This window comes from Piliocolobus tephrosceles, chromosome 4 (genome assembly GCF_002776525.5).
Source record: "Piliocolobus tephrosceles isolate RC106 chromosome 4, ASM277652v3, whole genome shotgun sequence".
In the NCBI taxonomy this organism is placed as follows: Eukaryota; Metazoa; Chordata; class Mammalia; order Primates; family Cercopithecidae; genus Piliocolobus; species Piliocolobus tephrosceles.
In genome coordinates, this window is record NC_045437.1 from 80,729,060 (window position 1) to 80,744,289 (window position 15,230).

Genomic DNA, 15,230 nt, shown 5'->3' on the forward strand with positions numbered 1-15,230 from the left:
CCAATCAGACGTAGATTTGGTCTTTTGACATAATCCCATACTTCTTGCAGGCTTTGTTCATTTCTTTTTCTTCTTTTTTCTTTTGGTTTCTCTTCTCGCTTCATTTCATTTATTTGATCCTCCATCGCTGATACTCTTTCCTCCAGTTGATCGAGTCGGTTACTGAAGCTTGTGCATTTGTCACGTATTTCTCGTGTCATGGTTTTCATCTCTGTCATTTCGTTTATGACCTCCTCTGCATTAATTAGTCTAGCTGTCAATTCTTCCACTCTTTTTTCAAGATTTTTAGTTTCTTTGCGCTGGGTACGTAATTCCTCCTGTAGCTCTGAGAGGTTTGATGGACTGAAGCCTTCTTCTCTCATCTCATCAAAATCATTCTCTGACCAGCTTTGATCCGTTGCTGGCGATGGGCTGTGCTCCTTTGCAGGAGGAGATGTGCTCTTATTTTTTGAATTTCCAGCTTTTCTGCCCTGCTTTTTCCCCATCTTTGTGGTTTTATCTGTCTCTGGTCTTTGATGATGGTGACGTACTGATGGGGTTTTGGTATAGGTGTCCTTCCTGTTTGGTAGTTTTCCTTCTGACAGTCAGGACCCTCAGCTATAGGTCTGTTGGAGATTGCTTGAGATCCACTCCAGACCCTGTTTGCCTGGGTATCAGCAGCAGAGGTTGCAGAAGACAGAATATTGCTGAACAGCAAGTGCACCTGTCTGATTCTTGCTTTGGAAGCTTCCTCTCAGGGGTGTACTCCACCCCGTGAGGTGTGGGGTGTCAGACTGCCCCTAGTGGGGGATGTCTCCCAGTTAGGCTACTCAGGGGTCAGGGACCCACTTGAGCAGGCAGACTGCCCCTTCTCAGATCTCAACCTCCGTGTTGGGAGATCCACTGCTCTCTTCAAAGCTGTCAGACAGAGTCGTTCGCGTCTGCACAGGCTTCTGCTGCTTTAGCTGAGCCCTGTCCCCAGAGGCGCAGTCTACAGAGACAGGCAGGTTTCCTTGAGCTGCTGTGAGCTCCACCCAGTTCGAGCTTCCCAGCGGCTTTATTTACCTACTTAAGCCTCAGCGATGGCGGGCGCCCCTCCCCCAGCCTCGCTGCTGCCTTGAGGTTAGATTGCCGCAGACTGCTGTGTTAGCAAGGAGGGAGGCTCCGTGGGTGTGGGACCCTCCCAGCCAGGTGTGGGATATATTCTCCGGTGTGCCGGTGTTATAGCGCAGTATTGGGGTGGGAGTTACCCGATTTTCCAGGTGTTGTGTGTCTCAGTTCCCCTGGCTAGGAAAAGGGACTCCCTTCCCCCTCGCGCTTCCCAGGTGAGGCGATTCCTCGCCCTGCTTCAGCTCTCGCTGGTCAGGCTGCAGCAGCTGACCTGCACGGATTGTCCGGCACTCCCGAGTGAGATGACTCCAGTACCTCAGTTGAAAATGCAGAAATCACCGGTCTTCTGTGTTGCTCGCACTGGGAGATGGAGACTGGAGCTGTTCCTATTCGGCCATCTTCAAACTTTTTATTTTTTGTAGAAGGTGCCTTGTTGTGTTGTCCAGGTTGGTGTTGAACTCCTGACCTCAAGCAATCCTCCACCCTTAGCCTCCAAAAATATTTTATATATGCTCTTGAAATTTGGTTGTTTGTTTTTTCCATAGAATATTTCCCACTTAAAAAAAATTTTTTCATACCTTTAGAAAAATCCCTATCCTTTCCTTGATCTGCACACTTAAAAGATAGGACCTATATTATCTTGTTTTCCCTTCCTTTACTTAACTTGAAATGAGAGAACAGTCCTGGTGTTTGTCACATACCAGTCATATAAGCTTCTCTTTATTCCTTACCATCTATCAGGCAGTTGCAAGAATTTCTTGGACTTTTTACAAATGCCTAGCACACATTTAGGCAGTATAGCTTATCTGGTCTAAAGCACAAGACTCTCCTACTTTTGCTGTTTTCCTCTGAATATAGAAAAGTTATTTTATTTTCTTAATAATCCAAAATCCAAAGCTTTCTGTTATTTTTTTCATTCAATGGAGATTTTGCTGAGATAACTGAACATCCATTGTTTATTTCTCTATTATATAATTTATGTATTATCACAATATTGTCAATCTTCTCTCATCAAAATGTAAAATCACAGGGGCAGACAACTTGGTCCGTGTTACTTGGCATGTGCCTGGCCTACATGTTTCATGAAATATCTACTGAATGAATAGTTTCATTTTTTTGGATTAAGTGAGCTAATGTATCCAATGTGTATTTTATTCATCTTTTGTCAGATTTGTATTACTGAAGGTTTATTCTGTCTGCAAATGGGAATGGTAGTGTGTTAGGAAGTCAAGTACTGACTACAGCAAGATGTTTCTGGTTGTGGCAAAATGACCAGTGAATTTCTAGCCTGCGGTGCAGGCTCTGGGTCTTGGCCACTGCTGCTCTGATTCAGATGTCACAGTTCACATACTGTAGTGACAAGGACACACTGCCCAGAGACTGGGAAGTTACCAACAGGCATCCCAATGCACATAAATTTGTGCCCATACTTTAGGATGATGGGAAGGGAATGAAATTCAGCAGCAATCATGACTCATAAGTTGAACGAGTAAAATAATGTATGTGATTTACTCATAACCACAATATAGGAACATTAAAAATCAGGTATACTTTATCAGCTCCAGGGAAACTTTCCAAATATAGTTGTCAGCAGTGTTTGAGAAAACTCAACCAGGCTTCACTAAGACTCCATGTATATGAATGAAAGTTCATCTATCAAGATCTCATTAAATCTCAAGTAAGTTTAAAAGGTTAAAAACAGCCAAAATTATAAACCTTATTAATAAACTCATTTAGAGTTAATAAAATGATGTTATAAAGATTAAATATAATGCTCTTGCATTGATTTAAGTCATGATATATTTTTAAAAGCTTGAATTTGTCTTTTTAAAAAAATGAACAGAGCTTTATAATATCCTTTTATTTTGAAATTGTTTTGAAAAAACTATTTTACAAATTTAAAAATTTATTTTTAAATTTATTTTACAAATTGAAAAAACAATTTATTTTTATTTATTTTATTTTGAAATTGTTTTGAAAAAATAATTCTAAAATAATTTTAGTTATAAGTAACTAAAATTGGCATCAAATTGGGCTAATTCCCCAATTTCTTCAAGACCTATGTTAGAGACAATAAAGCATGTTTGAAGAAAAATGTAAAACACTGGAAACTTTTAGGGAAAAGAATCACACTTTTCTTATTGGATTACTGAAAGTGACTTTCTGCTGAGTTCATCAAAAACAAAATCACCCTGGGAGAGCAGAATTAACATATCTTCTTTATTTGCCTTTCAAACCTGATTTTGATTAGTCTGGGGACTTTGACTTATTACATGAATAAAAAATTCAGGGTGGTGGTTAATTGAATCAGTCTATAATTGATAGGGTCATTATTAATTGGTTAATGGAGATTTAATACAAGTTTTTGATCAAAGAGCATGGTGATATTCAATAAAGATTTTTCAGATACTTTAATTACAGCAGTGACAATGCACAAATGAAGTAGAAAACACAGACAATTATCAGTAAATAATTTGCATGTGATTTAGAAAACAATTACATACTTTTAAGTAGGACCTGAAAGAGTTTGTTATTTAGTGCTTTTTGATAGCACAGTGTGAATGTCGTATAGGTAGGCATCGTGTCAGCATCTTTTGGATAGCCAAACACTCAGTGAGCTGGTGATCAGACTTGCATGTACTTCAAGTAGCTACAATTTAGTTGATTGATTACATGTGTAAAAACTATCTGAATATATCTTTGACAATTACTTTACTGAATATAATTTTATGCAAAGTGTTGTATTATGTATAACCATTATATAAAGACTGGTGTTCCCAAACATAAAACATCTATATACTAATTTGTGTGTCTATATATAGAACTACATACATTTTATTCTGTAACAAATAAATAAAACTCATAAGAACTGAAAATATAGGTTGGTGCAAAAGTAATTGTGGTTTTGATCATTAAAAGTAATGAGAAAAATCACAATTACTTTTGGACCAACTTAATAAAATACCCACAGAGTAAAGTATATTGTAATAGCAAATCACGCTGCATATACTTAATATTAGGAGGCCCTTGACAGTGAGGAAAATTGACAGAACACACAATGTATTTTTGTGCTTTGTGCTTGCTGGAGGAGCTATGCATTTTATGTTGATATAAAACTTAATCATTCTTACAATTTATAAATCGTCCACAGAGTCCTTTACGTCATTTTGTTTCATCAGACCATGTGAGCCTTAATTCTAGATTTTTTAGTATTAGTTGGATATGTGTATGTTTTATGGTGATTGATTTTTAGGCTAAAACAAAAACAACATTCCAAAGAAACCCAGATGTAAATTTTTTCCCTTTGACCTTATGAAAGGAAGTGGGAAGGGGCATGGCCTCTTAGAAATCAAGCAGGAGGTAAATGCTTCAAATTGCTTTGGGAAAATGTGCCATCAACGTCAGCAGTCGAAAAACAGCCCAGGTCAGCAGAGAGTTCTGAAAAGATTGGAGAGGAGAGGAGAGGAGAGGGAGATGACTCAGCGGGAACAGAATTGCCTGCAGATTCCAGGGTTAAGAGCCACTGACACAGAAAGTGGACTGCCCCAAAGGATGACAATTAAAAAAATTTTTTTTGTTCAAAGATCAGAGTATACATATACTAGGAATAAAAGGGATACGAATTATTTCCATTCAAATGCATGGTCCGTAACACTGTCAGCATTGTATTTGTATAAGAAGAGCAACGAAGCTCCAGTAGATCTGGCCAGGCTATCTAGTTCTTCAGCACTTCAGTCATCATAAATTATACTTGTAGTCTTAAAGAGCCTCATTAAAAGTCATGATTATAGACTTTCTCATTGAATACCCATAAAATTAACATGTTTTATCTACACATATTTATATTAATTTATTTATTGTGTGTATATATATATATCTTATCTATATCTATATTCTTCTTTTGTTATTGATGCTAATTTCCATTTTTTTTTTTTTTTTTTTTTTTTTTTTTTTTTTTTTTTTTTTTTTTTGGAGACAGTCTCACTCTGTAGCCCAGGCTGGAGTGCGGTGGCCGGATCTCAGCTCACTGCAAGCTCCGCCTCCCGGGTTCACGTCATTCTGCCGCCTCCCGAGTAGCTGGGACTACAGGCGCCGCCGCCACGCCCGGCTAGTTTTTTTTGTATTTTTTAGTAGAGACGGGGTTTCACCGGGTTAGCCAGGATGGTCTCCATCTCCTGACCTCGTGATCCGCCCGTCTCGGCCTCCCAAAGTGCTAGGATTACAGGCTTGAGCCACCGCGCCCGGCCAGTTGTTGTATTCTTAAAACTCCAGTCTCATCCATCTTTTCCTTTAGGTCCCAATATCTATTTCCTTTATATAGTACCAAGGTCTTTTGAGCTTAATAAATGGTAGAGTATGGAACCAGATGTTGAATGCTGATAAAATCTGAATATAATTTAATTAGTATATTTTAATTAAGTCCTACAGTGTATGATGTGACCTGGGTATTTCTATGATGAAGCCAAAAAAAACATATATGGCTATAGTTATAAAGTTCTGACGTGAATGTAAGGTATAAACTTTCATAAAATATTTTGTTCTTGACTGCATGTGAGCAATAAGATGCTTAGACTTTACTTCTTTTGAGAAATGGCCTATATTTAAGGGACTCACACATATGCCTGTCTCAGACATTATACAAGGGCTAATTTCTTTCTGCACTCAGCACCAAATAATCTCATATTTTAAAAATCACAGTCTTTAGCTCTAAAACTATTCATGCACTGTACTTTCTATTACTATAAAATAGCTCATAGACCACAATCTTAAATTAGGTATGGAATTAATAAATCACTTGAAACAAACTCATTATATAAAACTTATTTTTTTGCATATGTATTCAATATTTTAAAAACTTCTCAAGTTATAGCTCACTTAACTGAGGACTCATTTGTAGATTTAAATAAAGAATTTTATAAGACACCTCCATCTGTTGAACATCTTTTACATAACTGTCTTTGATATGTGATGGGAGGCTTCAGTCTCAAAGCTGCTGACATTTTAAACATAATTTGAAAAAAAAATCAGATGTGACATCAACAGGAAATAGAAGTATAATTCCTTTTTTATATGATATTATAAAAGTTTAAGGATCCTGCATTCCAAATATATTTTTAATGAAGTTCAAACACTGACTTTAACACAAGAGGAATCTTGTAAAAATTATTAGAATGACACTAAAAGTATAATATCAGAAAATTAATTAACAGTGGAACCAACCAACATGGAGACATCAGAACAAAAAGAGAAATAAAAAATCATCCTCATAAACAACTCACCAGATACGTCTCACGCTTCTGGCTTGTTGTATTAAAAGAGTTTATTTTGATATGCCTTTCCAATTATGAATAAATCTGTTACATTTCAAGAAATGCTAAAATAACTATTAGTTTAGGAATTAGAATATAAGCTATGACATAAAATTTATGTTAAACAGAATCACTATAGGCCCAACACAAATGACTACTGAAAGTCTCCCTAAGACACTCAGAACAGAGGTTACACATGTGTGTGTGTGTATATATATATATATATATATATATATATATATATATACATATATATATATATACTGCCAGATTAATATTCCATATTTTAAAAAACATGGCCTTGTGTTGGGATGCATTGCTTCCAACTCTTTTGTAGAGTAGCATTTTCTTTAAAAAGTAACAGACAATGACATAAATTGTCATGTTGACAATATGCTTCAGGAACCAGAAATATCCTTGTTGTTTGGGAGACTGAAAGGTAAACTGTCAAGACTAATTCTGAAATAACACTTTTTTTTCTGAAAAGCTTTCATCTCACAACAACTAATGTGCTGTATTTTCAAGAGGGAAAAATAATAATAATCCAACAATAAAGCCCAGGTATTAATGAATGTGTCAAACATTTGTACACTGAGAATGCTTTTTGTTAAAGACTTTTTAGCAGATACATTGTATTAAATTGAGAACTTTCCCTCTTCTATTTATTTGCAATGAAAATTTTAAATCATGAATAAGTGTATTGGATTCTATGAAATTATATCTCTCTTCATATTAAGATAATCATGCAGGTTTCTTTTTTAATTAATTAATACAAAACCAACACCCAACCAGCCTGAGAACTGTGACATCGAAAATACCTATGTTAACCTTGTTTAGCCTGTCCTTTACTTCTCCCCACCAAGGATACTCAATCCTAAATTGTTTATTGTGCCCTTGCTTTTTAAAGTATAATTTTATAATTATGAATATACTCCTACATAATATTTAGTCTTGTCATAAAATTTATAAAGAATTTCATACAGGAATCTTCTGGAACTTGCTTTTAAAACTCAGTGTCATATTACTAAGATTCAACTAAATGTTTGTTTATAAAGTTACTTTATTTTTACTGCACCATAACATTTCATGTATACATAAATGACAATATATTTATCTCTTCTCCTGTCATTAGTATTTGATTGTTCCCAGTTTTTGGCTTTTAAAATCAGTGTGAGGAACATTCTTATACTTATCTCTCGGTAAAGATACTCAAAATTTTTACTTGAAAATATATCTAGGAGTAAGATGTTTTTGGTTGATAAGTGTATGAATGTTTAACTTTACAGATAAGAACAATTTTCAAATATGGTTTTGCCAATTTGTGCTACCACCATCAAGATAGTTACATCCTTCATCTTTAATTTCCAAACTTGGTGATTACCGTTAGAAGATTTTTTAAAATGAAAACATTTTATGCATTTCTGAAATAAATTTTCCTTTACTAGAAAACATATTTCAATTTTGATGTATTCTATTTACTAATATTCTATTAAAGACTTCTACATCATTGTTCACAAGGAAGGTTCTCAATGAATTTTTTTTTCTTGTACCCTCTTTGTCTGCTTTTGGTGCCAGGAAGTCGTGGTTTAACAAAAGAATTTGTGAAGCTTTACTCTCTGTCTCCTGTGGAGTAGTTTGCGTAACACAGAGAATATATATTTTCTGAAAGCTATAAAGTCTAATTCGATATCTTTAATTATATGTCTATTCAAAGTATCTTTTCGTTTCGTTTTCCCTTGCTTTTTCTCTTGAACATATACATGGGTTTTCAACTTCTCCGAGTAAATTTTGGTAATGTTTCTTTTACTATAACAATTTTTCCTACATTTTAAATGCATTGGCATAAAGATGTTAATATTAATATTTTTTTACTTAGTCTATATTTCAGCCCAGTTTTTCACAGTGAATATTTTGTCTTTATTCTCTTGGATAATTTTGTCAACATTTTAACCATTTCATTAGTTTTCTTCAAAGAACCACCTTCTAAACCTAGAAATAAAAGGTGATTTCTTTTAATGAATAACAGATTTCCTATTCCCATTTACAGCAAAATTAAATGCAGGCTGAAATTCTGGAAGAATCTCCTTAAAATCAGATGGCAGCTATCATGTTCTAACCACCTCTTGTCTTAAACACTATACTGAAGACTTCATATGAAACAACAACAAGAGAAAAGAAATAAGCATACAAAATGAAATAGGAGATACAAAATTGCTGCTGTAAGCATATGATATAATAGAAAAGGAAAAGATTACAAACGCACTTTTCAATGAATAAGATAGTTTAGCAAGGTTAGTTGATACAAGATTGTCATTGGAAATCTGTAACAGTTCTATCCACTAGGTTCATCCAAATAGAAAATGTAAATTTTAGAAACCAATTTGCTATAACAACAAATGTTTTATGGTACTTACAGAATGGGCATCTACACAGAGATTTAAGTCCTTAATAAAAAACAATTTTAACACCTTTGAATAACTTAACAGAATACCTAAGTAAATGAAAAGATATAACCTACGTCATAAATAAGAAACCTCAATATAAAAAAGGTATCAATTTACTCTAAAAGTCAGCATACTTAAAGACAAAATTCCTTCAGAATTTTGGAGAAATGTGCTAAACTGATCTGAAAATCTATGTGAAAAAATCAAGGACCAAGAAAAACCTAGACAATTGGCTGCATGGCTGGTGGTGGCAATAGGGTGAGGGACTATGCCACTTAAGATTAATCCTTAAAATAAGTAAAACTATATGATTAAACAGTGATACTGTTATAAGGATAGATAAGCAGAAAATAATAAAAAAACAAAGACAGAAACAGGGTCATCTGAAAGCTTCGTATGGATTGGAAATAACAGAACAACCCAATGGAAGTTGGACTCAATAACAGATGCTGCAGAAATTGGCTGTTTATACAGAAAATGAGTCCTTCTTTTCACCGTCTCCCAAATTAAATCCCAATAGGCTAAATCTCTTAAATGTAAAAAGTGAAACTTCAAGTATTTCAGGAGAAAATATGAAAGCTAGCATTTGTGACACGAAGTAGAAAGTAATTTTATAGCAAAACATAAAAATGACACATTTTACTATATTAAAATGAAAATTTCGATACAACTAAAGCATTGTAAACAAAATCAAAAGAAAACATAGAACCTGAGAGAAGATATTCTTACAAAAGTCCTAAGAACTATAATAAATTGTTACAAAGGCAAACAAACTCATAGAAAAATTACAGACAAAAGAGACATAGGTAACTCAGACAGTCTGAAACTCTCTGTAGGATGAGATATAAAGGAAAAGATGACAAGTTTCACTAGTAATCAGGGAAATACAAATTACAACAGCACTTAGATTCCATTTCACATCCCAAACTTAAAAGTTCAACAACACTAAGTGTTAGGTGTTGGCGAGTAGACAGAGCAAGAATAACTCCCAGGCACTGCTGATGAAAATCCAAATTGGCTTAACAACTTTGTAGGACAAATTAGTAATATTTAGTGACATTGAAAATGTACACAGCATTTGATTCAGGAATTGCACTCCTAGACATATTTCTGAGATAAATTATCACAAGGGGACATATATAATAAACTTGTCTGTAGCATTACTGTTATAGCAAATATTTATGAAAAGTTATAAAGTCTATGAACAGAATTGATAATGAAATGGGATTAAAATGAATACAATAGAATTATATGTATCAACTTGGAAAAATCTCAAAAATATATTATTGAACAAATACAAAAACATTAATGTAAATGAGATAATAAGTTACAGATGAATATGAATGTTTTTTTTTTTTTTTAACTTTAAGGTAGCATAGAAAGGTACCTATGGTAGCTGCATAGACATTGCTATCATCACCTTTTTCTTCTAACGTTGCCACCAACTGTCCCAGGACCTCCTGGAATGAAGGCTATGGTGAGGTCTAGATTGGACATATAGGGGCTCTATTGCCTCAATTTGACTCTTCAGAGGTCAAGAATTCTCTTACTATTTATGATTCTAATGAATACATGAACCATAGGTTCCTATGCAGTAGCCCCAATGGGCCAGGTAACACAGCTCAGAAATTTGATGACATCCATGTCCTGTAGGGCAGACTCTGATCACTGAGAAAAGAAATTGGAAAAAACCTAATAGATAATATTCTGCTCCCTTCCCACCTCTCATTCTAACCAGTAACACCAATGCACAGTGAAACCCTTAAGACCCTCTGGAGACTCTGAACAACTCAGCACCTATGTTTTCTGGTGAAACTGTAGCTAGTTCAATTACTCACAAACCTTTTACCTATTTTCTTTTCTTTAGTTCTGCATTCTTGCTGACCTGGGATTGTACCATCTAAATGATACTTAACATCAGGTATTTAAATTTAGGTGTTTGTGTGTTTTTTGTTTTTGTTTTTTATGGGCCCTTTGGCTAACACAACTATTTATAGAGTATTGTTTAGTATTTACTATAAAACTGCAATGGAAGCTAAGGCAATTAGGTAAGAAAATTAAATAAAAGGTATCTGGATTGGAAAAAAGCAAATCTATCTTTATTCAGATGGCATGATCTTGTATATAGAAAATCCCTGTAATCCCAGCATTTTGGGAGGCTGAGGTGAGCGATTACAAGGCCAAGAGATAGAGATCATCCTGGCCAACATTGTGAAACTCTGTCTCTAAAAATAAAAAAATTAGCTGGGCCTGGTGGTGCACACTTGTAGTCCCAGCTACTCAGGAGGCTGAGGCAGGAGAATTGCTTGAACCTGGGAGGCGGAAGTTAAAAGTGAGCCAAGATTGTGCCACTGCATTCCAGCCTGGTAACAGAGTGAGATTCTGTCTTGAAAATTTATAAATCATAATAATAATAATAAAAAAAACCCAAACCTCAAAGAATCCACTAAGAAATATTAGAACTAATAAACAAATTCAATGAGTTTGTAGGACACAGGATCACTATATAAAAGTCAATTGGTTTTCTATATTCTAGTGATGAACGATCCAAAAATAAATTAAGAAAACAATTATACCTACAGTACCACTAAAAAGAATAAATGTGAGGATAAATTCAACAAAGGAAATGCAAGACTCATACAGTAAAAACTACAAAACATTGTTGAAAGACATTAAGGAAGACAAATAAATGAAAAGATATCTCATGGTTGTCCGATTGGAAGACTTAGTATTGTTAAATGGCAATACTCTCCAAATTGATCTACAGGTTCAACACATCCCGAACAAAATCTCAACTGGCTTCTTTGCAGAAGATGACAAACTGATCCTGAAATTCATATGGAAATTCAAGAGGCCCCAAATAACCAAAACAATCTCAAAAAATCTCCACAAAGTTTGAGGATTCATACTTTTAAATTTCAAAACTCACTAGAAAGCTAGAAAAATCAACACACTGTGGCACTGGCATTTAAATAGAAATACATGTATATACATACTTGGAAATAAGTATGTATTTGAAATAAAAATGGGACAATGCTAACTTCTGTTAAATTTGAGTATTATATCATTCTCTGTGTATGATTACAATATTTTTGTAATTTAATAAAACAGTATATTGTGAACTCCTGGGAATGGAATGAAATAATCTTCTTATTTGTTTTTGCTTCTTAAATATTCAGTAGGGGTGAGGAGGGATAGAGTATTTTAAGGTGTCAGTCTAAATATTTCCAGTTAACACTGACACTATATATTTAGTTTTTGGGTATGACTTAAAAACACTAAATCTGTGAACACAAAGTAACCAATGATTAGCCAACTTCTGAATATTTTTAAACAATTCTGCTAGCCCAGAGTATTGTAACTTTAGGCCAAGCAGAAACTAATATCAGGACTGTTTAAAATCAAATATCTTTATTTTTACTTTTTGTATTTCATATGACCTCTTTTTATGATCATTTTTATTATTACTACAGCCATAACTAACATTAAGCCATTCATTTTAAAGAAGACTTTGCCATCTGCCAGCTTAATTCGTTTTGTATTACTTGTTTCCAAATTGCTACATTTCTGCTGCATCTGGCACAAAATAAACATGGCAAAAAACATGAAATAACAATGTAAACTACAATATTTCATAATTACAAAAGTAGGTTTTTCAAAATGACAGACCTGCTCTAGTATAGAAACTATGTAGAATTATATTATTTCCCATCAATGCTATCATGTTCTTAAGTTTTACCAAAAAAAAAAAAAAAAAAAATCTAACACATGTGATTTAAAGATTTCTTAAAACTATGAATAACAGTATCAAAATTTGATAAAACTAATTAAAAAATATTTACTGGCTTCCCAATATGTTCTTCTACTCCCTCCCAGCTTTTCTTATATGGCATAATGCCTAGGACAGAGCTAGATCTTCAACAAATTTTATTTTGTTTTTATTTTTCCATTACTGAATGAGGCCAAAATTAATATATCAATTAATAACTTAAAATGAATACATTTATATTTGATATTAATTTGAAACTCAAATGTAAGGACTCTAAGCATTTCATTAAATAGCCTCTTCCCATTTCCTCAATTATTCCATGGCAAATCTCTCCAATTTCTCCTCCCAGGCTTTCCCGAATACTCCTGTCTTTGCTGAGAATTTTGGCTGTTGTTTGTAAATATTTCTTCCTTTTTCTGAAATTTCTAACTCATATTTAAGGGCATAGCATGAGGATCACATATTTTTGTAACTCCTTCCCTGGCATCCTCTTTGTAGTAGTTGACTTCTTTTTATATCTCTAGAATAAGATTAATAGTAATTTTGTGTATAATAATAATTGGATTGAGTGTTTATTCATCACTAGGAAATGAATAAGTATTCACATGATTCATCTACTCATCCTCTGAGTCAGTTTCTATTACTGCACAGTTTTACAACTCAGGGAGCCTCAGAGAAGCTATGTGGCTTTTTCAAAGTCACAGAGCTTGTAGGTGACGGAATAAAGATTTTCCACCCAATCTATCTGATGTATGCTTGGCCACTGTGCTGAATTGTTCAGGTTGGACCCTACAAACAAGCTCCTGGTAGATGGGGCACAAGTGGAAGCCAAGCTTCAGTCTGTGTTCTGTTTCCCAAGTTGTACACTCTTGAGTGGCTGAAATAGCAGCCAGGAGGAAAGGGATCCATTTTTCTCATGGGTCTCCCCCAACGGAGGTACCTTTTGTAACTTACTTGCTCCAGTGAAAAGCCTTTTTATAATTGCTTCGAAGGAACCATATGAACTAGTATGGGTTTCAGGCAGGTTCTAGAACCTTTGCTCCCAATGACCAGTTTATAGTCTCTTTAGCATATCCTTCCACTATAGGATGTATCACATTGTATTTGCAGTAATCTGCCTACAAATGTTTGTCCTCTGCTAGATTTCGTGCTCCTTGAGTGCTACAATCATGTTTCTGTAATCTCTGTATTTTTAAAACTTACTGCCAAGTCTGTACATATTAGGTATTGAGGAACATGCTTATTAATTCGATAGATCGATGGATGAAATGAAAGAGATTGGATCAGGAAAAGAAGTTGAAGTTTGTTTTTAAAATATAGCACGATCAACTTTTCTTCATAAACAGCAAGGGAAAATTATGTGTAAATAGCCAAAGAAATGTTTGAGTGAAGAAAAAGATCTCCTGAGACCAAAGTTTTAAGGTGGAGTAGTAAGAACTTCATGTTACACTCCATGGCACTGTGAATTTGGCAGCATTAAGCAATACAAACTTTGTCAGGAAAAGATTACATTTAACAAGAATGACTTTAATGTCTTTTCAGTAATGTACAATGAGGGAAAGGTCCCCAGATTCAAAGAGAAGTAATGAGAACCAAAAACTCAGGGACAATCTGACCAGTGGAAGGACAGGGGCTTTCTTTCTTTTTCACTGTTCATTCAATCTGAGTTTAAATCAGGATAAAGAGCATGGATGTGACAGCCAATGACAGCCTATAGGAATAGGAATGGGCTTAACACAGACAGGTAAGAAATGGATAGACAGGCCAGGCGCGGTGGCTCAAGCCACTTTGGGAGGCCGAGGCGGGTGGATCACGAGGTCAGGAGATTGAGACTATCCTGGCTAACACGGTGAAACCCCGTCTCTACTAAAAATACAAAAAACTAGCTGGGCGAGGTGGCTGGCGCCTGTAGTCCCAGCTACTCGGAGGCTGAGGCGGGAGAATGGCGTGAACCCAGGAGGCAGAGCTTGCAGTGAGCCTAGATCGCACCACTGCACTCCATCCAGCCTGGGCGACACAGTGAGACTCCGTCTTAAAAAAAACAAACAAACAAACAAACAAACAAACAAACAAACAAAAAAAAAAATGGATAGGTAAGGATCTAGGGGCAAGTAGAAGAAATTAGTAGAATAAAAAGTCTGATGCCAATTTGCCAAGTAAGTGTCAGAATCAGGAGACTAAGAAGGGGTATGGTTTGGATTCTCTTGCTAGGGCTGGAAAGGTAGTCTATGCAAATCTGAACCCAGCATTGACTTCAGGCCAGAGGAACAATGGACACAGGGTAAGAAAGGGAGGCTAAGTCAAGGCAGTTGGTTGAGAGTGTCTTGGGAAATAGGATGTTAAGAATGACTGATTAAATTTCAGGGACCCAAGAGTGACAGAAGTCAGAAGAGATGATACAGAAAGTTGCAGAAATGAGAGAAGTCCAGCAAGGTATACTATATAGAGTATGTGTGAAATAGAATACAGCGTGTGTGAAAGAGAGGATATGGGATGGGGAATATAAGGAGTTCTGGAAATATCTGGCATAAAACAACAGGTAAAGTTCTAGGTACACAGACACTATATCATAGAGCAGAGACATGGGCATAAGAGTATGTCTTGTCAGTGTTTGGATTC

General features: G+C 35.0%; 1 protein-coding gene across 2 annotated transcripts in view; it reads right to left on the minus strand.

Annotated features, from left to right (window-relative positions):
• Positions 1-15,230, minus strand: part of EDIL3 (EGF like repeats and discoidin domains 3) — a 458,360-nt gene that overhangs the window by 36,500 nt on the left and 406,630 nt on the right. The window lies entirely within an intron of this gene.